Source organism: Rhyacophila brunnea, unplaced genomic scaffold, assembly GCF_057557595.1.
Source record: "Rhyacophila brunnea isolate RB1 unplaced genomic scaffold, BYU_Rbru_1.0 scaffold_15, whole genome shotgun sequence".
Classification (NCBI taxonomy): Eukaryota; Metazoa; Arthropoda; class Insecta; order Trichoptera; family Rhyacophilidae; genus Rhyacophila; species Rhyacophila brunnea.
Genome location: NW_028232806.1, coordinates 37,377,943 through 37,402,237, shown reverse-complemented (window position 1 = coordinate 37,402,237; position 24,295 = coordinate 37,377,943). Strand labels below are relative to the sequence as shown.

General features: G+C 35.1%; 1 protein-coding gene across 1 annotated transcript in view; it reads right to left on the bottom strand.

Moving 5' to 3' along the window:
- The window catches only part of LOC147075297 (multicopper oxidase 3-like), a 135,275-nt gene extending 116,720 nt beyond the window's left edge, over positions 1-18,555 (bottom strand). The window contains exon 1 of the mRNA XM_085942706.1: positions 15,617-18,555. The gene's annotated coding sequence lies outside the window, so the exon portion shown is untranslated. The remainder of the gene's footprint in view (positions 1-15,616) is intronic.
- Positions 18,556-24,295: the final 5,740 nt, after the last annotated feature.

Here is a 24,295-nt window from a genome sequence, read left to right as displayed (position 1 = left end):
TCGAATCCAATCGAGTGTGTTTTTTTTGTGTGAAAAAATAAATTATGTGTTACATGTCACACGCCAAAAATACACTCTAATCTGATTTCCCAAACACGCCAAAAGAAGTATAACTTTAAAAATAATTAAAAGATAAAAAGAACTTTTTATATACAACATTTTTAATTTTTCTGTTGAATCATATAAACTTGACTTGACTAGCTTAAACGATCAAAAAATTGATAGAAATAATACTGAAATGTTATTTTGACATTTCATATAGATTTCCATAGTAACGCACGTGTATATTAATAATTTAGTTGCTAGACCCCTAGCAACCAATAATAGTGGATTGGATTACGGATTTCTTCCGAAATAACTTTTCATACAAAACAGAATTAACTGAAAATGAATTCAATTCTGCAGATGGCTAAAAGTATTAAAAGAATGCATTGGCATCGTGTTCTGATATATTCTAAAAGTTTCAAATGTCAAGCTAGTCAGGAAGTTAGTTAAAAATCGATTGACGGATTTGTACTGGACAAACAACCACCGGACAAACAAGAATACGAGCTAATAAAAACGTTGTAAAAAAAAAAGGGTTCGAAGCCCTGGATGGCTGTTCGTACCTACTTACATATACCTACCGTTGATAATAATATTATGCAATTGTTTCGTATTTGATATAAACACTTGGACTTAATTGTATGCAACAATGGTTTTATCTGTGCTTTCTGTATAACCTTGAACATTGAACATTCTTGGTGCCATTGGTGGCATACTTACCACGACGATAAATAATAGCTGATAATGGATTTAAAGACCTTCCCACGATACTTGCTACTGTTTTAAAGTATTGCGATGATTACCTGAAATTACACTCTTTGTGTTTCAGCTTGTAGCTACCTATCTTGTATCCAGATAACTCATTCTACAGGTGGTAACATTGATAACTGACAAACAGAATGTTAAGTATCAAGCTATATGTAATCTTTTACAAAAAGTGTGAGATCTAATAAGTCTATCCATCTTGTTGTATGTATACGGTCTACTAGCGCAGGGTTTCCTAAACTATGTTCCGCAAATTTATCAGAAGAGTGATTGTCAAAATAAACTGTTATTGTTTCTAGATACGTTTCACATCCTCTGGCAGTGACGTCTCGTGGGGGTAGGCAGATTGAGCGTCGCTTGGGGGCGGTAGTTACTCGAAGGCAAATTGAGGAAAATCATTTGTAATATATAGAAATAGCTACCTAAACTTAAAACTTAATAACGAAAATATCTTTCCATTAAAAAAATCAGCTCATTGGTTTTGTCGGGTTTGCGATATCTAGTTTACTTCCGTTGCCCTTCGACGTCCTTATTAGTCTGATATTTTGTTAGTTATACTTATACAACACATTTCTTACATATTGGATGGATGGAAGGATGATAAAAATATTGTATAAAAAAAATGAGGCGGCATTTCGGCGCTGCTCAGTGGCGGCATTTTATCTAGGGACGTTACTGTCTTCTGGAATGTCTGAGAATGTGCTCCGAGAGGAAAGAGATACTCAAGTCGGTCCAACCAGCTGTTGGGCCCATCAGGCCATCCGACTTGGTTGCCACAAAGGCCAATTATGTTGCTTTTTACAAATTTGCGGCGTCTTACTGTGGGCGTGAAGATCTCTTTACATAATTTTTGCCGTCCGTTTTGCTAGCTTCGTTTATTGTTATACTTAAGAGCATAATTCAGTGAAACGGCAAATAATTATCAACTATAGGTGCGACGAAACTTCGGACTCGCTGCCAATCGGTGAGCGATAGTCGAGCTGTGAACACGTCATTTTTTTTTTTTGATGGTGTCAGGGGAATTAATTCTTAAATCATGAAAAGATAACTAAAAAACGTTACCCATTTACCTGAAAAAGAAATCATGTCAATGAATATATTATTATTATTACTAATAGAACAATAAACATAACATAAAATGGATGCATGTTTAATTTGTATGACAAATTATGTTTTGTTCTGCACGCGTCGTTAGCACAATCTTCGCGTCGCGTAGTCACGATCGTTTTAGACCGTGCCCCAGCTGAAGTATAGCCTTAAAATAAATTCACTTTTATGTAATTTGCATGACGTGCCTTTCTCTCCCCGGCACTTTGCTTTAGAGTAACTCTTTAAACTCAGTCAAAGCTCACTTAGAGTGTGGCAACCTCAGTCTTGGGTTGTCTCCCGGGACATTACCAGGCGAAAAAACTGTACAGATGCCTCACATCGCTAATGTAATGTGCCTCGTGATCAGCGCTCGAAATGGAAAAGTTTACGAACCGGAGCGCTCGACAAATTTTCTGAAGATATTTACATAGTCATCAAATCGTATGTGTATTTTATAAAAATATGTGTGTCAGATTTTCTTTTCTATGGCCTATCTAGATCAGACGATCAACATAGTTTTTCCACGAGACGGAGCGATAATTTTACATATTTCACGAGCCGGAACGGCGCTCCGGTGCGTTCCGTTCCATTTCGAGCCCTGCTCGTGATACGCTCGACTAAGCCCGAGTGTGGTGCGGGGCGTTGGTTTGGAGGGTCATTTTTTTGTTTTTTTTTTGTTATTGTTTTACTTTCGTTTACTAGGTAGGTACGACATATTTATGTGAAGCTGGATACTTTCTAATACTGTAGCTGATAATAAGAAGATTTGCATTTCAAGGACCCAAAATCATCGAAGTCATTAAGAACTTCATCCACTTATTTTTTATGTCTTGCGTTTTAAAAATAATTACTAAATAAATAATTATCAATAACTTATTGTTTTTTCTTTTTTTTTTAAATCTACAGTTATGTATATTATTTACCTACCCTACGAAATAAACAAGGTGTTCCGTTAAAATTTCAGGATATGCGAAGTGGTCCATCATAGGAAAAGTTTGGGCTCTTTCACCATCATAATCTCAATATCTTTAAAAATGCGGCTCTTGTCGGTTTACAGGAAGCCAGCACCAGACAATATTCGAAAATAGCCTTTATATCGTATTATTAAATTTGTTAGGTTAGGGTGAGGGTTACGTTAAGTTCGGTTAGGTTTTCATTCTAGAATTCATGAATTATGCCAAAATCGGCCATAAAAATGAACGCGGTTCTCGCCTGGCTTGCTGTAAACTGACTTATGCCGAAAATATTATTTGAATCTGTATGTATACCAGGGATGGCCAGTGCGTCGGTCGCGATCGACCGGTCGATCGCAAAGATATTTTTGGTCGATCGCGGACATAATAATAATATTGTACTATTTCTTGTTCAAACGAGTCAAAACTACTCCATGTTCCAGCTCTTAAAGTCCGCTAGTTCTTATCTCTTCTCTTACATATCATTATCAAGAAATACACTCATGCGAAGAACACAAGTGATGAGAACTTGGAAGAAATTCTACAGGAAATGTGTGAATTCCTATCCTTGCAATTTGACAAGTCGGTAGATTACACGTATATTGCACAACTATGCGTTTTTATTCGATTGGGTTTTAAAGGCATGTTGGCTTCAGAAGAATTATTAACAGTTTTACCAATGGAGGAACGATCCAAAAGAGAAGATATATTTAATGCAAATGTCGAATATTAATCGTACTCGATTTCCTATTCATAAACTAGTATCGGTAACGACCAATGACATTATTAATGGACAACGCACTCAATACAATAGCTAGCAAGTAAATTCGCGCATAGCGACATTCGCACATGTATAGGTAGACGTCACGCAATTTCCATTATGCGCATCAGAAATTTATAGCAATATCACCTTTATTGTAATAGCGTTAGAACGGTGTGTCTAGTGTCAATGTTCATTTGAGCGAACCCGTTCGAGCCGAACCGTTCGGCAAACCTGACAATAAGCATCTGGAATTTATAGCAATATCACCTTTATTGTCATGGCGTTAGAACAGATTATGCCATTCGGCAGACTCGATAAAAAAGTGAGTGTCATTTTTATTCCCAGATGCTTCGTCCATATTAATGTCATTGCTAACGACTGATGGAGTTCCTGCTATGGTTGGGAATCATGTTGGGTTTATAAGTTTATGTAAAAATGAGACAACAGTACCCACTTTATCAGTTATCATTGTATTATACACCAGCAAGCATGGCTCCCACAAGGGCGGGTCTGACTGGGCTCTAGCCTGAGGGGAGCCCGGCGTAGTGGGTCGACCAGTTAAGTAAGAAAAACACAAGCTACAAATTTGCTCGAATAGTAAAAAAGTCGCCTGCGGCGTTATTTTCCTCAAGGGATATTTAAATTTTAAAAAACACGGCTGTGCGATTCAATTTGATGTGATATGATTATTGATGCAATTAAATGATAATTCATATTGTATATAATTTATTTTAAGTATGTTTCCTGGCGAAGGGTTGCATCTTGGCCACTACAAAATTTCTAATATTCGATATACAGGTAAATTGTGTAATTATGTCGAAATTACAGTTAATGTGTACCTACTTCATTTTTTTAGAAGTGAAAGACGTAATAATATTACTTAAGTACCTATATTATTGTCGTTAATTCGATGTTTCTGTATTGTTATTTTTTATATGTATAAAATATCTGTTTTCAAAATACATATTTAAATTATAAAAAATGGGGTTTTATTGTTCTCGCATGATATAATTACAAGTGATATCGGTCGATCGCCATAAATATTTTTTTCAACTAGTCGATCCTAGAAAACAAAAGTGTGGCCACCCCTGCTGTATACGAATAAATATATACTTAAGTATTTTTTATTCCTAGATTAGTAATATGTTTGTATTATATTTGTAAAGCTAAAACACTCAATAATTATTATTATTATTTACGTTGTAGTGGTATATTATGGCGTTGGAACATATCTATTAATCTATTAAAATTATTAATTCTGTAGAAAAGATAAATCGTAGTAGATTTTTGGGTTTCCACCGTGTGTCCTTCTTCCTTCTTTCCTCGACGTTTCGGGCTCGTTGCAGAGGCCATTATCAAGAGATGATATGTCTACTACTAAATCTACTACGATAAAAAATACAACCGTGAAAGCCTCAAATATTATATGAAAAGATAAACCTGTGCGCTTGCATATCGAATAACGGGGTGAAATATTCTTGGACGAGACAGTTCAACAATCTTACAACACCTACTTATCTATTAATTGAGTCGCTTAGAATCATAACTCACATATTGCAATTTTGTCGTTTTTTAGTTAAATATGCCAAGTGATTCTAAATGAATTAATCTATATACCGAAAAATAGTTGAGTATTAAAAGTCAATTTAAACCATGTGAAAATTGTTGACAAAGTTCATTGTTGGTGTAATATGTCGTATATTTCAAAGAATAGAGTTTTGTCACCAACGCCTTCCTAACCAATCGGGGAGCTCTATTTCTCATAGTATGCTGTATGTCTGCAACGTTAGGAGTATTAGGTATATATATTTAAAAAAAAAAAAAAAGTTATTCGACTCTCTCACTCATTAATATTCTAGGGAGTTCAATACTGTTCTTCTAATTACAAAAAAATAGTGATCTGTTGGTTTTTAGCGATTATCTCAAAACTTGATTTTTGGAATATGTGAGTTATGATTCTAAGCGACTCAATTATCCTGCGATAAAGTGGTCGTATATTATGTTGACCAACCGAATCTGGACGTTTAGAAGGCGCTTAAAGCTGCTGCACCAAGGAAAGGGGAAATATTTCGCAAAAGAGAAAAGGGTCATTGGACTTTAAAATAAAGATATTCTGCAAGAATTCGTTTACGGTGTAATTATCAATGGTCAATTTAAGGCACAAGATCGGCCAATACACGCAGTAGTGATATGTTTTCAAGCGGTCTTCGACAAATGAAATTCGCCGTAATTGAACCGCGGTGCAAATAATAACTATGTGTAACCTAAACGACCCCTGATTAATGAATGGTTTGTTACTGGGCACTTTTTTCGAACGTGGTTATCGATTAAATGATTAAACAACAATTTTAGAGGCTTAATTAAACGAGCTGTTACACTTAATGACGTAATACATAATATAAGTTATGATCATAGACTATAGATACATATAGACGCCACCCGTTGCATTGCTAAATGAAGCTACGTGCCGTGCGTTTGGTTTGTGGGCGAGCGAACGCATTCGCCTATAAATGTTCGAGACCATAGACCATTTCGCTAGTGCTCGCCCAAAGTGCTCGCACTAGACGCTCAGAATTAAAATATAATTTTCTGTTTTTTTTACGTTATTTAGTATTTTTAAGCGGTCAAAATGCAACCAATTAGGTAAATATATCCACAATTTAAGTTATTTTAAAGAAACACTAGGTCACTGATATTAAAATAAATAATAATATACAAATAAATTGTCACGAACATGTATCAACTTACCTATGAAACGTAATACCATCTTCTTGCTTATCAGTACGGCTACCATATTTTAATACAACATGCAGAACCACCTTTCCTACTTAATTAACTAAAAATATTTACCACTGACTTTATGTTTAACACAAAAAATAGCAAATTTAGCAACACGAACAACACGCTACGTGAAGCGATTCAGCACAATTTGCCGGCGATATTTTTGGAAACCAACTTAAAAATATGTAGACCTTTTATCTTACTCTAGCGCGTTTCGCAGAGATTATAAGGGTGCCGAATACTTTCTCACTCGCACTCACGCATCGTTTTTGTTCAGGCCTTGTGTTATGATACATTTCAAAGATCTCGACTTATGAGCTTTAAGAATTGATATTTCCGTGGAACTATAGGGGTACATTAGTGGTACGGGTTACAAACACTCTAGTTTATGAGCGTACACAGCAGCCCTCGGTGATTGCAGTACCTAATTAGAAAAAGACGCTTCACATGGTTGGTACATGACGCTTCGATCTTCCGACGCCATGACCGACCCTCGCTCACCCTGCAGTGGTGCTACGTGATAGGCCGAGGGAAGTGGCTCTAACTTGTGCTTGCCATATGCCTCAACACCGGGGTTGCGCTACAGGGTGAAGTAAGCAATAAGTCCCTAAGTATAATGTTTGATTTGATATCACATCATACGTATTAATTTGTCAGTCTCTAAATAATCGCAAAACCATATTGAAAAAATTAAAAAAACTTACAGTTAAATAATATTTGAATTTAGCGCGATTTCCTTCCGCATTACTGGTTATGCAATAAGATGAAGCTGTGAGTGAGAATATTTAGTCTTTGATGATTGTTGCGAGCCGTTTAATACACTCAATGCGAATAAACAAATTATAAAAAATATCTGGAGTTATCCACTGGATAAACGAACTTATAAAGCTCATTGGATGCACGTGGCAGCAAAGAACCAGAGCTAGAGGTGCAGTGACGTCCCTAGACAAAATGCCGCCCCTAGGCAGTGCCAAAATGCCGCCCCATTTTTTATACAGTATTTTTTATCACCCTTTCATGGCTCAAATATCAAAGAAATGTGTTGTATGGCTACATTACCAACAAAATACATACCACTAAATCTAATTAAAATGCTCTCTCTCTCTCAAAAAATCTCTACTTCAATAGACAATATTGCGATTCCACGGTTTCAGATACATTTAAAAATACATCTTAAAGCTTTCTGAACTCGCGAATGACTGGCAAACATATTTGGATAAATTAATGAATAATTACTTATGTACCTACCTATAATTCAAGTATAATTTGCAAATCTGCACGTGTCATTCCTGGTCATCAAGGACGTGACCTCCAAGGATAACGGAAGTAAACTAGACATTGCGAACCCAACAAAAAAATTATGTACAGTCCTGTTAAACCTCTTAATATGTTAATTAATACAGTTTGTTCCCAAGTAGTAGGCTAAATTTTGTAATAGAACGATATTTCTGTCGTTACTAAGTTTAGGTACCTATTTCTATGTATTATATCTAATGATTATCCTCGGTTTGCCGCCCTTCGAGTAACTGCCGCCCCAAGCAACGCTCTTCGCTTCGCTTTCTTTCGGTAGTAGATTGACCCCGGCTGATGATAGTGACATTAACTTTGCAATTTATTTCAAATATCGTAATGTGAGTATTATTTTTTTTAAATCTATATCAATTTATCTAGTTAGCCCAGTTGCTAGGGCTGCACTTAATAACTACTATACCATTTAGTTTGACCCACGGTTAATTCTTGAAATGCATTATTGCATTTATTTTGTATTACTGTTTTTATTGATTTCGGACTTTTGATCGGAATAGAGCTATAACTAATAAACACTACGAAAATATAATGAAAAGATTGTTTTGAAACTGCAGGCCTCGTCTGTCCAGACTGGCACATTAATTACTGAATAGACGTGTTACACGAGACATGACATGACATGGCAGGATATTTAGCTTTAAGTTTACACTCGCCGTCAAAAACTATCATACCTACTGATTCTTTTTAATCGCTCCAATTAAAACATTCGTTAAACAGACAAAGCTTTGCAACTGGTCTTGTTTCAATTAAGCACGATTTTTTTTTGTTATTTATTGCTATTCTCGGAGGGGTACACGCCTTCTTAGTCAAACAAACATTATAAATATAATAGCATTATTACACTAGTGAATAAGCTGTATAAATACATTTTTTTAATTACTATTTATTTTCGTCTAATTCAGTGATTTCCAAGAGGAGACAATTTCTACAGAAGACCCAAGGGAGAGCAAAGAATGGGGCTTCATCCGCCGCCTGATGAGGTTAGTGCGATAATATTATATGTGACGCATGAAGCCTAAGGACCGACCTATGCTATTATATATTTACATTAAGCCTAATGCTTATTTGCGTTATGCAGTATTTGCCTGCTATTTTTTATACAACTCGATCTGTCATTTAGTATTGAAGTTATGTCTTTTTTCGGATTGTTTGGGAAATCAGATCAGAGTGTATATTTGGCGTGTTATCAGCCGAACGCACTACTTATACGCCACAGTATGATACTGCAATCGTGACGATTATACAGTATAATATTATAGTTTAGAATTGTTCCGTTGCCTGGGCAGCGAATTTATTATTGTCGGCCATTTGCAATTCCTTACGTAAACAAACTATTAAACGTCAGAGTGACAGTTGGTACTTTAAAAATAAAAACAACGAGAAACTATTATTTAATTTAGTAATATAAGTTAAAGTGTATAGAAATAAACCAGCGGCGTTCCAATAAGCGGTCCTTATTCTTGAGTGTGTAATTTAACAAGATAATTAAGTGCTAGTCAAAGAATCTAGTTTATCACAAGTTTTGTTTTTTTTTTACGAAAAAAAAAAGTATAATTTCTAACGCGCGTACATAAGTACACACACCGATATTTTTTATTATTGGGTTATTTCTCTTTGCGTGCCATAGGTTTGCTACCACTGCTCTATAGGGGTACCGTCTTCAATCAAAGGTTAATAATACCTACCCGCATCAAATTGTTTTGACTCATCCACTGTATGAGTCACAATATAATAATATTATTGTCATTTTTTTAATTACGATTTATTGTTATTCGTCACCCGTCTGAAATATTATTTATACGTAAGGTCTCCACCGATTTACAAGGATATTAAAATTGCGTTTGACGCATTCTTAATGAAAGCCTTCGCCTAAATAAAATAGCAGACTTTTTAAAATAATCTTATTGATTTATTTGAATCCCAAAGGCCACAATTAAATATAAGAATCCAAGTGCTATCATAATAATTCATCAATATTATACGGGTTTTTACTCAAACAGTCCAAGTAGCCCAAACACGGTAGTAGTAGGGCCCCCACATCCTGAAGCGGAGCCCCAGGCTAGGATATTTGGCGGCCCCCCTACGTATCGTTAAAGATAAAGCCAGTGTGACGCTCTGCAGTAGCCTTTTCCAAATGGTGTAGTTATGCGGTAAAATTAATGTGTATGTATATATAGTGTTTATTTGTATATTACATCCATTTGAATTATGGAGTTGTCGAGTATCGACACAAAATAAAAAATTGTATCGAACAATCACATAATTTTAAATAATAACGTAATTGAAGAAAAATAGCGCCGCAGGCGACTTTTTTAACTATTAGAGAGAATTTTTTATGTCTGTTTATATCACTTAATCGGTCGATTCGCCACGCCGGGCCCTTCCTGAGCCTGGGCCGCCAGGCTAGAGCCATGTCAGCCCCCCCTTTGTGGGGGCCATGACTACAGTAGCAGTGAAACAATCACACACACACACCCATGGCCCCCATATGGGGGAGGCTGATAGGGCTCTAACCAGGGGGCCCGAGCTTAGGAGGGGCCCGGCGTGGGGGTTCAACCAGTTAAGTGAGATAAACAGATACCACAAATATGCTCTAATAGTAAAAAAAAGTCGCCTGTTATATTAATATTTTCAAATATATGACTGTGTGATGCAATTTGATGAGATATGATTGATATAATTAAACAATAATTCACTCATAGAATTTTATTTTTTAATAATGTGTGTTTGATAACTAATAAAAATAGCTATTTATCCAATACTGGTCGCATGTTACTTGGCTACCATAAAGGGGGGTTGCGGTCAGTGTTTTATTATATTATGATATCGAGTGCTGATAACTCAATAATTTGAGTCGATTTATTGAAAAATAGAAAAAAAATGCTAAAAGTACATGGAACACACTTTATTATACCTTGCAGAAGCATGGGATTCTGCGGAATACCATTTGGGGAACTCTACTATAGAACATCAAACTGCCATTAACCTTGGCGATAGGTAGGGAGCCGCTAAACATCCTGTTCTGGGGGCCCACTTCTGGGTGTGGGGGGCATGCATACACCCCAGACATCTGACCTCACTGGTAATCAAACCCGAAGCCTCCGTATGAGAAGCCAGTGCCTTATGCCGGGTCCACACTGGCAACAAGTTGCTGGCAACCTCGTTAAATTTTAAGATAATTATAATAATTATCGTAAAATTGAATGAGGTTGACAGCAACTTGTTGCCAGTGTGGACACGGCATTACGCACTGGACTATCAACTATCTTTATATAGGTATGTATCTCTAAATGTTTGTATGCTAGAGTTGAACTATGGTAAGTCCAATGTTATAGCACTGTTTAACCAGGCTGCTTTTATTAGCCAAAAAATAGTAATTAATGTTTTGATCATATTAAAAATACTTAAGTTGATTCATATAATTGATAATTGTATAATCAAGTAACATACCTAAATAACTTATGACGACATATATTATATAATAATAATAATTAATAATATATTAAACAGTATGACATCTGAAATAAGAGTCATCGTTACATTCACTAGATGTATAATAATTAATAATACAGGTAGTGATTTATTTTGTTCTGTTCCCACGTAGGTACAGGGGTCAATCAAGGGGAAAATATTTAAGGATATCATAATCTGTATAGGGGATATAGCAGATGTTCTATTTAAATAATTTAAATAATCATAAACTATCGATTTAATGATCTGAACAATTATTACAATTCATATTACTACAACCTCTACAATATTGTGGGTACGCAAAATAGTGAATTCTTAAAATTACAAAATAAATCTAGTCTAATAACTAATCAGTACTTAATCTAAAAGGTATCCCTTATTCATTTATATTAAAACATCCCTTACTATAATATTTAATAATATATTACAATACTGTGAACATTTGGTTAGTCATAAATTTACTTATTAAATCATGTCTTATATAATATAATAATATTGTATCGTGTCCGGAAACTTGTACGTATGCAGTTCGCCGTATCACACTTCACCATGAAATGTTGAATCGGAAATATATGGCCGTATAGTAAAGACCGTCCAACCTCTTTAGGTCGTATAGTACTGACATAAAATTCATGTATAAATAAAACACGTTTCTTGACGGTTTACACTTTACAGGAAGCCAGCAGCAAACAAATTTTTGAAATAGCCGATATACTGGATTATTTGTTAGGTTAGGTTTTCATTCTTGAATTCATGAATTTTGCCAAAATAAGCTATGAAAATTGAATTAATATTCATATTGAATCTAATAAAATTGGAGACCGTATACGGGGGGTATCTCTTTCCGATAAGAAAGCCCACGGCGAACTGTCCCACGGTGAAATGTTTTACGTACAATTTACATGTACCTTACCATATTTTTTATAACACCAAATTTGGTAAAATTGAGTGTTATTACCATGTTGAAATGTTTAATATATTATATTATATATATATAATAACAAAGGAATACTTTAAAAAACCTGTTCTGGACAATAAAAAAACCGGAATGTAGATGAAATAAAAAAAATCGGTGTGTGTACTTATGTACGCGCGTTCGAAGTTATACTTCTTTGGCGTAACAAAACAAAAGCAAAAGTCGTGATAACCTAGATTCTTCAACTAGCTCTTAATTATCTTGTTAAAATACACACTCAAGAAAAAAGGCCGCTTATTGAATCGCCGTTGGTCTATTTCTATACACTTTAACTTATATTACTAAATTATATAATTATTTCTCGTTGTTTTATATTTAAAGTAACAATTGTTATTCTGACGTTTAATCGTTTGTTTACGTAAGGAATTGCAAATGGCCGACAATAATAAATTCGTTGCCTAGGCAACGGAACAATTCTACTATCAAACTTGCGTTTGTATACAGCTGACTAATTCGCGCACTTTCGTAACGGTGTGCGCGCGCAGCTCTCAATTTCACTCTCTACCAAACGCCCCAAAAGAAGCATAACTTCAAAAACAAATTTAGGTATTTTGAGTCTTATCACTAAGAAATACTAATGACATAAAGTTACTAATTTGACTTTCCTGTGGGTATAATAATGAGCTAACCATAGTTGTTTAGCTCTTACATTCAGTTATGATTTTAGTATTTCATGCAAAGTCGCTGGCCATCGCAAGTAGTAAATAAAATTGTAATCCACCATGTCCAATTCAATATTTATTATTCAATCCGAAATCGTCCAAAGGTCACTATTGATCATATTATTATCTGTTTCATAACAAAAGAATGCAATCGCAGGCACGATTCCTAATAAAATAATATATGCCAACACATTTCGAAAGAACGTGATACATTCAAGATTTGCATAGTCGGGGTCACACTAAAAAAAGACGATTCAAATGATTGATTGCAATGCACATTGTAATTCTTCTTTCTCGACCCCTGGGCAATAAATGGTAATAATTTGTCGTTATAATAGCATCCGTGGCTTTTAATTATCGCGGAAATGAATATTATGTATGTATAACAATAATAAAATATCGAACATACATATTTTAATAATAGTCTCAGAATTATAATACATTTATTAGTGTCAGCGCTCATTACGTAGACTAGTCGATGCGCACCTCTCTATACCCCGCCGGTTGACTTCTAAAATTTCTACGACGGAGAGTCGACAGACGTGCAAGAGGTTAAAAGCGTACATGAGTGAGACGGCAAATAATTTTCAACACTAATGGGACGTAATTTCGGCTTCAGATTTTTCAGATCGGATACAGCGGCAATTGAAAATAGCCGATATTTTGGATTATTTGTTAGTTTGAGTTAGTTTAGGTTAGGTTATCCTAACCAATAATCCAGTATATTGGCTATTTTCAAAATGTGTTTGCCGCTGTATCCAGGATAACCGACTTGTACCATATATTCTTAGTTATGTCTAGGAGGGGGTGAATAATTGTCTGATCTACATTAGTTATGCATCTTAGATCTTATTATTATTATTATTATGTAAATCTGCACTGACGATTTGGTGTGGTATCTATTATTTATTGATACCTAGTCAACAATTTAATAATGCCCTTTATGTGCTTAATATGTTAATTTTTATCGCGGACGCTAATGATATAAAAATAAATACACGCATTTTCAGTGAAACGGCAAATAAATAGTGCGACGAAACGACGACTGGCTGGCAATCGGAGAGCGAAAGTGGAGCTGTGAACACGTCAATTTGTTTTCTGATGGCGACGGGGGAATTAATTTTTAAATCGTGTAAAGATGACGAAAAAACGTTACCCATTTACTTGAAAAAGAAAACATGTCAATGAATATATTATTATTATTAGTAATAGAACAATAAACATAACATAAAATGGACGCATGTTGACTTTTTATGACAAATTATGTTTTGTTCTGTACGCGTCATTTGCACAATCTTCGCGTCGCGTAGTCACGATCGTTTTAGACCGTGCCCCAGCTGAAGTATAGCCTTAACTCATACAGTGCTGACGACACGGCTGCCGTGTCGGCATCAGAAGGCCATTAGATATAATTAGCATGTTATCTAAATGTGGTACTTAAATATTAATTAAAAAGTCCGCAGTCAATGAGCTCATTGACTGCAGACATGAATCCACACCTCAATCCAGTCCATTATGTAACATTGTAACAACTCCATCATTCGAAACTTTGTATTTCTACCTTAGAAAAATAACAACCTAGTTTTAGAAACTTTACAAATATGGAAATAAAACGATTGTCATTTCGAAAACAGATAAGAAAATTATTTGTTACGTTTCAAAAGCATTTTAAACGTAGTAGGTACCTATGTGCAAATAGTAAGTACGTTATCTACATCAGACAGTTTATTGCCCATGGCAGCTATATTTTCACGAAAGAACTCTTTTTTATTCCTATTTACTTTACATTTACATTATCTTGCACATTGCAATAACTTCTCACTAATCTAATACGCCAATAAACCCGTAATAATATAATATATTATTGTCCAAACAAGCTTAATACTGTGACTTTTAAACAGTTGACTGGATTACATGGCAGTAAGCTGTGATTAGTGATTTTTAAACAATGTTGCCTCCAAATTTTCTAAATATTTACTCTTTTTCTGTATGCATATAATTTTGTAATCTGTGTAATGAGTTAACGACTTTATCGCAAATCTACGATTTACGTAAAACCATAGAAAATATAATTATTAATAAACAGAATATTTTGATTGTCTAACAAAATTGTTGGGATTAGTATAAATTACATTTTTACACCCCCCAATTTTCAAAATTTTATTTGCAAATCTCTTGAGAATTATTATACTCTCTTTATCTTTTATTTTACAGATTATCTTGTAATCTCTTTAACTGATTTGTGTCTTGCACAAAACCATTGTAATATATAAAAACACCTGTGTAAACCCATTTTACGTTATTGTTGGATTAGTAAAATCAAGTTCATTTAAATTATTTAAAATCATTTAAATAAGCTCATTTCGCCGGTAGATTTCGTGCTGGTAGATACATATTTTTAATAATAACTGTATTAAATTCTGGGCTCTAACAAAATAATTAATTAGCATTCGAAATTGGATGTCCGCTAATTGAATATTAAATTTATTAATTAATTAATTTACAAAGCTCAAAAACCACTGATTTAGTAAAGATTCGATATCGTGATTGGTTGTATTTTTGCGGTGCTGAAGTCAACTGACTCCTGTTGAACCTTTTTTTAATGTACAAAGTAAAGTTTCATAAAATGCTTTTAAGTATACTCCTACCTAATTAAGACTAGGTACATCGATGCACTTGCGACGCCTGCATTTTGTGCATTCTAATTCGCTTGATTACCACTTAAAAATAAGCGATTATCTGTCGTGAATCGTGATATTATCATATCAATGTTAATTGTCATAAATTGCATAAAATAACTTACCGCCTTCCTGTTGTATCTGGTTCCTTGAACCGAAGCGCACTTAAAACTTTATTTTATCCTAATACTGCAGAATGTATTATTAAACTTTAAAAAGTATCACAGCTCGAAAATATTTATTTAAAACGAATCAACAATAATATTATTCACAGGACAAACGCGTATTTTTAATAAATTATTATAATATATTTGTAGTAAATCAACAAAACACAACAAAAAATATTTGTAAATTTAAACACTAATAATGTTTAAACCTGGTTTATCGAAAAACGCATTTTCTTCCTGAAAATCATTTTCTTTCTTGTAAAAGGACCCACTTTATTCAAATATGACCTCCGTTGTATCCATATAGTTTACTAAATCCTACTGCACGTCCATAACACATTTACTGAGTTTATATATTATATTTTTCAAATTAACTTAATCGGTGTTCTTTTTTTAAATGACAATCGAATCTAATTGAATCCAATAAATTAGTTATTGGCAGTGTTGCCAACGTTTGAATTCCGATTGAAAGCGCAAAAAAATAATCAATTCGCGAGTTAAAATATCCACAGCGTTCCCGCCAAGTGTGGAACTGGAAATGAGTGAGTGAGTAGCCAATTTTGGATTTTAATTGTCGTATGTTCGCGTTATAACGCGAGGGTGGATCAAATCAAATATTATTTAAATAATACACTGACATTATTTATACTTGAGTATTCTCTTTTTCTGACACGTTTGATACCGGAGGTGAATGACATTTTTGAGCCAAGACATACTAAGTTTTTCCCTTGAATAAGAATAGGAAAACCAATCCCAAGCCAAAATTCTTATCCCGGGATTTCGGGATTACAATTTGACAATCCCGGGATTGGCATTTTTTCAATTGTTAATATAATTTTTTATATTTACAAATAACATTGATAAAATCGGTAAAAAATAAATCTAGTATAATTTATACTATTTAAGACATTTATTGTTAATATTGTATACGTGCAATCTTGGAAATACACAAGTTTAACGGAGTAAATAATATTGTAATTTAAAATAAATAATAATGTGAATTTAATAGACTGCTGTTTCTGATAGTAAAGACTTAATGAATGTATTAGCGAGATTTAAAATAGTAAAGCATATAATCATGGCGTACTTATGGCCTTCCGCTTCATAAATCTAATTAGTCAGACAAATATAAAACTGCCGTAAAACGTATGATATCATGGTGGAATTACTTTGTTAAAAGTGCGAAGCATTGTTTTTTTCCAATCTTTCCATTTTTAATAATTTATGTGAAAAAATAAAATGAATCGCCAACCTACACATGGGTATAAATCAAACTTCATTCAAACTCAGTTTATTTCTAATGTAGTTATTTTTTTATTAAAAGTATTTCTTCTGTTATATTTACGCTTTTATTTTATTTTCCATAAAAATTGACAAAAAAATCAATCCCGAAATCCCGGGATTATGTTAATCAATCCCGGGATTCATAGGTATCGAAAATAGCTCAGGATCCCGGGATTGGAATCCCTAAATAAGAATAATATTCTACAGAAGTTCGTGCTTCTCGGGGTGTCAACTAAAACTAAAGTATGCTAACTTTCTAGACTTTCTGGGACAAAAAAACACGGTAATATGTAGTACTATACCTCTTTTAACCCTTGCATTAAATTTAATAAATTAATTTTATTTAATTTAATGCATGATGGCAACTACATATTAGTGTATCTATGTAGGTAATGTATTATTTTTGTAATTATCACATTTACAGTGGCACATGTGAATAAAAACGATAACTATTTCGTCAGCACACTTTGTCTGCTCCAGAGAACTGCAAATTTTGAAATAAAATTTCATTCACACAAAAAAATATTAAGAATAATGATTTATGGGTTAATATTAGTCAGAACCGGTTTCGTCCGGTTCAAAGGGGCATACTCTTCAGTTAAAAATGGCCCTTTGAATCTAGCACACTTCTCTTTATATAATAATTATGAGTAGGCACATAGAATTCGATAAATATGTTGATAGTTTCAACAAATACTTGAGCGCTCCAGATCGTAAAATTTTTCATTTCGAGCGCTGATTTTATTAATTATTGTCTGTTATTGGGATAATCACTAATTCATTTAGTTTGTATTTTATATATCAATTTTGTAAGTATATTTCTGTGATTGGTCATTAAAAAAAATACCTAATACACAAATCAATTACATATTAATACAATTTATATATTTACATTTTGAATTACCCTAGAGTCCAGAGTTTAATAATAAATTAGTATTGTGTGACACGGGTAGGTACATACATTTTTAATTGCGAATTTCAATTATTAGACCAGAGGGGTATTTTAATAAAATAAAAAATTCTTTCTTGCGATAAAATCGCATGCAAGGGCACTTTAATAATACAAATTATTATTAGTAGGAGCATGAAAGTCTTTCATTTACGATTTCCAAGTACTCTACATTATTTAAATTGAACCAATGTAATGGAAAATTTTGTTGTAACGTTTTACACTTTTATATACTAGGTATGTATCAATCATTATTCATGGCAATAGCTAAGTGTGTGTCTCCTAACGTGTTCAACGAACATGGGGCGAAACAGGAAAGTTCTACACCCAGTCCTTTGTAACCAGAGCGTTGGAGCGGAGCTCGGAGCAGGAGCACGGAGCAGTGGAGCAATGGGGTTTTACTCGGAGCAGGAGCGCAGCCGGAGCACCGAAAATGTGTAGTGCTCCACTTCTCCGGATGTTTTTTGTATTATTAAATTTTCGTCCTAAAAATCAAATACTGTAACATTTATATTTGTGGTGTAATATAATTTTGTATGACTGGTTTGAACTGTTTCGAGGCCCCTTTTAAATTTGTATAATTTGAATGTATTCTGAAATATATTCCAAACATGATTAAGTAGGTACCTACACGTACCTACCAATACCTACCTAATACGAATTATATACAATTTATCATAGAATACCACTAAGTATATAAATACCCACATACTAATCTCTGTTCTTGGTTGTACTCTCATGGCTGAGGATAGTGACCTCTTTTTAATTTTGCCATCCTTTGAACGACCAAGACTTTCCATCCTTCTCGATCTTCCGCTTCTCTCAGGACAGATTGAATGGTGCCCCCAGTCAGCTCTTTCACCTGGTCGCTCCAGCGCACAGACGCTCTTCTTCTGCTTTGCCTTCCCTGAAGGCCACCCAAAACCACCAGTCTCTCCAGGTTGTCTGGTCCGCGCGGGAAAATATGTCTAAAAACTGCAGAATGCGTCTTAGACTACTGTCGAGATCCGTTCCTTTAGTGAATGGGACGATTTGGTACCGCAAACTGGCCTCCGGTAATTGGCCGCCGGTACAATCGGACGCCGACCCAATTGGACGCCGACCCAATTGGCCGCCGGGAGGATTGGACGCCGCACAGATGAATTACATGCGCAAAGGAATAGACGTACGTTACGATTTGTTGGAGTAAATAAGCAAGTCAGTTTAATATGCTTCCGTCTTCTCAGTAATTGTACCTTATACATTTCGCGCTTGACACATTTTTAATATGGATGGAGAATAATTATTATGCCTTATGATGTTTATTAAAAGAAAATATTTCTTCCCTCGTTAGAACTTAAAGATGTGCATAATGAATTAATTTATTGTGTATACATAGGTACTTATTTATATTTACAACAAATATTAAAAATAATGTTTAATAAAATAAAATAAAATTACATTATATTTAAGCGTTTTATCGACTTAATATTATAATAAAGCTTAAACATGTATATTGTTATGCATAAATGCGTATTTTTAGATAGTATGAAAAAAAGATACAACTACTGAGCAGATGGAAGCATATTAAACTGACTTGCTTATTTACTCCAACAAATCTTAACGTACGTATATTCCTTTGCGCATTTAATTCAACTGTGCGGCGTCCAATCCTCCCGGAGGCCAATTGGGTCGGCGTCCAATTGAGTCAGCGTCCGATTGTACCGGCGGCCAATTACCGGAGGCCAGTTCGCGGTGCCAAATTGTCCTAGACCCGTTCCTTTATCTGTTAATATATTAAATATTGTTACATTATTTCAGGGTATGTTCCGCATCCACAGAATCTATGGACCACGCATCAATGCGAACTACATAATAGTTTTGTTTAACTTTCCATAGAATTATTAGTATCACAAAAAACTATAATAAGTAAGTATGTACTTAATATAATATAATAATATACAGGCAACAAAAAATGTCGCTTCAGTCTAGCAAATGTGCTATATTCCAAAATAAGTACTTGGAAAATACATCTTGTACAGAACACTAAGTCTAATTGTCATTTAGGTACGGCTTGGAAACCTAGTGAATGACCAAAAACAATGAAAGGGTGCTGGATTCATATTATAAGCTGGGCATGCTGCGCGGTATCTTTGGATCCATCAATCCAATGACGTCCCGTGATGCTAGGCAGGTCATGTGTTGCTTAGGGGCGACAAAATATGAAGAAACGGATATGACTTTTATAACATTTGGAAGCAGTGATGGTTTTTCATGAAAATGCATCGCTTCCTTAGAAAATATAGACCTATAGAATATAAAGCGAGGGGGGGTTCCATATGTGTCAGGGCCTCAAACCTCCATGTACTTATAACCACCGCTGTTAGAGAGTAATATGTTTTGTGGAAATACACTAATCCTTAGTCGATTATGTCATTTTTTTTAATGTTTGTACCTAGCATTTTGTATGAAGTTTAAGATTTAAATTACGCATACAAGTTGAGACTTAAAATAATTACAAGATAAAAAGAACTTTTTATATACCACGTTTTTAAATTCTGTTGTATCATATAAACTTGACAGTTCTATGTATTAATAAATACTTTTGTGTACTATATAAACACTGAATAAATATTATAGAACATTTCATATTGATTTCCATAGTAACGCACGTATATATTAATAATTTAGTTGCTAGGACCACCCCCTTAGCAATCAATAATAGTGAGTATTAAATATACTTTTAACGAATCTTTTACGAAACATACAAAACAGAATTAACTGAAAATGAATTCAATTCTGCTTAAAGATGGCCAAAAGTATTAAAAGAATGCATTGTCGTCGTGTTCTGATATATTCTAAAAGTTTCAAATGTCTAGCTAGTCGGGTAGTTAGTTAAAAATCATGGACAAACAAGATAAAATTTGTACTGAACACACAAGAAAAAATCTGTACCGGACAAACAAGAATACGAATCATATAAGTCTGCCTAATGCCGGTACTTTGCCTAGGGATTTCGCTGTATCAATGGCCCACACCACCCACAGTCAAGGTGAAGTAGTCAGAGCTACAATAGAAATATGCTTTGTACAGGAGCCCGCACATAATAATATTATAGTCCATCAATCAAGACTCGGGTGGTTGGGCCATATACGCGAGATGGATGATTCGAATCGTCGGAATCCAGTTGAGTTGCAAAAAAAATACGTAAGTAAGACAAATGTAGCATGTGGCTGAGACATGAGCAATTTTATAATATTATCATGAGGATGCGAGACTGCAGCTCCGTTCTCTTATCTCGGCCACTAATCCAAAAATATGATAGCACCACCTGATGGAGGAAATGTACAGACAATGTTTTCTTAATCTTACCCATGCATGAAATTTTGATAATGAGCTAGCAACATCTGTCGTTATCTTTGTTTATTTAAATTTAAGTTATATCTTCGAAATGACGTCTCAATTCACGTATAGGTATATATTATAATAATATGTAGGAATTATAATATTTTTTTCTGCAACTATGAGAAATTTTATTTGCATTATCTTTTCAATCCAACTTTTAATTTCGCTATATTATATAAATAATTATGTCGCGTCGTGGGTCACAGATTCGAATCCTGGGTGTGACAAATACACATATTATTGTTTTTCAATTTGTGTTTGAATCAGGGTATATACCTAAGAGCCGTTTCAGACGGGACACCGGTGTCACGCTCGATATAATATAGGAGGCCTTTGTATGATGTTTATGAACGCCCCAGAGCTAATGAGTCAACGCATAATTTCGCGTTATAAATTAGAACATAAAACTGGCTGCGGTAATACAAACAAGTTTATTGGCGGATTGAGAATGTAGCGGCCTACGGAAAAGTGTACCGGACACGCGTTGACTTCGTAAACATAATACAAAGGCCCCTTTATTATAATACAAAAGCCTCCATATTATACACGAGCGCGACACCGGTGTACCGTCTGAAACGGCCCTTTAGGTTGAGGAAGTGGCTGACATCCATTTCTCGTAAAAACAAAAGCTGTGAATACAAACCTCCACCCATATGATCTTATTAGGATCGGACATGGTCGAAAAAAAATACCTATGTAACCGAAAAAAGTTAGAGCGGTGACGTCCCGTGACGGTAGTCAGGTCATGGGTTGCATAGGGGTGGTGAATGAAGGAACGAGTATAAAATATTACAATATTTTGAGAGCAGTGCTGGTTTTCCACGAAGCGGTAATATGGTTGCATCATTAGAAAATATCGAAATCATTTTTTTTTACATCTAATCGAAACATTAAATATCCTGACAACATAAGTATTGCCCCCACATCCTGAAGCGGACCTCCAGGCCACGATGTTTGGCTGGCCCCCCAACCTATCGCTAAGGTTCAGGGCAGCCAGTCAATGACATTATTAATAATGGACAACGCACTCAATACAGTAGCTATCAAGTAAATTCGCGCATAGAGACATTCGCAGATGTACCTATAGGTAGACGTCACGCAATTTCCATTATGCGATATCACGCATCGGGAATTTATAGCAATATCACCTTTATTGTAATGGCGTTAGAACAGTGTTTCTAGTGTCAATGTTCATTTGAGCGAACCCGTTAGAACCGAACCATTCGGCAGACCCGACAAAAAGCATCGAGAATTTATAGCAATATCACCTTTATTGTAATGGTGTTAGAACAGTTTATGCCATTCGGCAGACCCGACAAAAAAGTGAGTGTCATTTTTTTCCCAGATGCTTCGTCCAATTGCAGCCAGTGTAATGGTTTACAGTAGTGTTACCCAAATGGTATTCCGCGAAACCCCAGAGTTCCGCCACCGGAAACTAAGGGTATAATTCAATATATTTTTTGGTAAGTATTTTTAAATAAATCTATTTCAATTATTGAGCTGTCAGCACTCGGCATCATAAATAACAAAACACTGATCGCGACTCCTTTTGTGGTAAGTACCTACGTAGCCAAATAACATGCGTCCTGTTGCCATATTGGATAAATTGCCATTTTTACTAAAAATACATTTAAAGTTAAAATCCGCTTGTGAAATAGCGCCAGGCGACTTTTTTTACTATTAGAAGAAAATTATGGTGTGTGTTTATCTCACCTGCCACGCTGAGCCCCTATTAAGCCCGGTCCCCTAGGCTGGAGCCCTGTTAGCCTCTCCCCCTTGTGGGGGGCATGATTATAGGAGGCTCTCGTGGTGCAGTGCGTAAGGTTCCACATGTGCACGTAAGGTCCACCCAAAAGTTCTGGGTTTGATTCCCGGTAAGGACACAATATATGTGTTTTTCTCAAAGTCTGGGTGTTTGTGATTGTTCAAAATTACCAACAACCACCATGTACGAAAAAGCAAGGACATGGTTATAATTCTAAAAAAAAAATACCCATTGCAATATAATATATTCTAACGGCGGTTTATCGTTCAGACAAAAATTTCACAGGGGTACATCCAAACCTGTCAGCGTCACAGAACTCCATGTACCTCAAACTACCACTGTTTGAGACAGGTTTCGTGGACATGGTTTAATCATCAGTACACGATGTGTAGGTATGTAAACTTTAAGAAGTGTGGTTTAGGTATTTTGTCTGCTTAAGATAGCCTAAAATAAATAATGAAATAGGTACGTAGGTAAGTAAGTGGATAGAATGGTGTCAGATTCTTCTGGCAGTGCAGGCGACATGTTTAGGTGTTGATATCGTTACTTTCAAATGACACTAACTCCGTTCTAAAGTGATTTCGTCGTGGCCTCAATGTCAGAAGAATCTGTCATTCTACCTAATCAATTTTTAGACAATTATTTGAAACTAAAACGAAAGGGGCGGAATTGTAAGTCTGCTTAAGGCTATAATACTTCAGCTGAGGCATGGTCTAAAAAGATCGTAGCTACGCGACGCGCAGATTGTGCAAACGACGCTTTCGGAACAAAACATAATTTGTCATAAAAATTCAACATGCGTCCATTTAATGTTATGTTTATTGTTATATTACTAATAATAATAGTATATTCATGACATGTGGAGAGAATGCCTGAAGTTAGAGCGCCAAGGATCATGACGAAGTGGCTACCCCAACGGAAGAGACCCAGAGGCCGTCCAAGAAGGAGATGGGCTGACGCCGTAGAAGTGGACTAGCTTCATATAGGAAGACCCGGTAACTGGAGAAGTGTGGCGAGAGACCGGAGTGAGTGGAGAGTGGTTGTGGAGGTGGCCAAATCCCACCCCGGGATGTAGCGCCGTGGAAGAGAATAGTATATTCATTGACATGTTTTCTTTTTCAAGTACATACGTAAAGTTTTTTAGTCATCTTTACACGATTTAAGAATATATTCATCGACGCCATGACAAAACAAATCGACGTGCGCATACCTCGACTGTCGGTTTCCGATTGGCGACGAGTGCCAAATTTCGTCG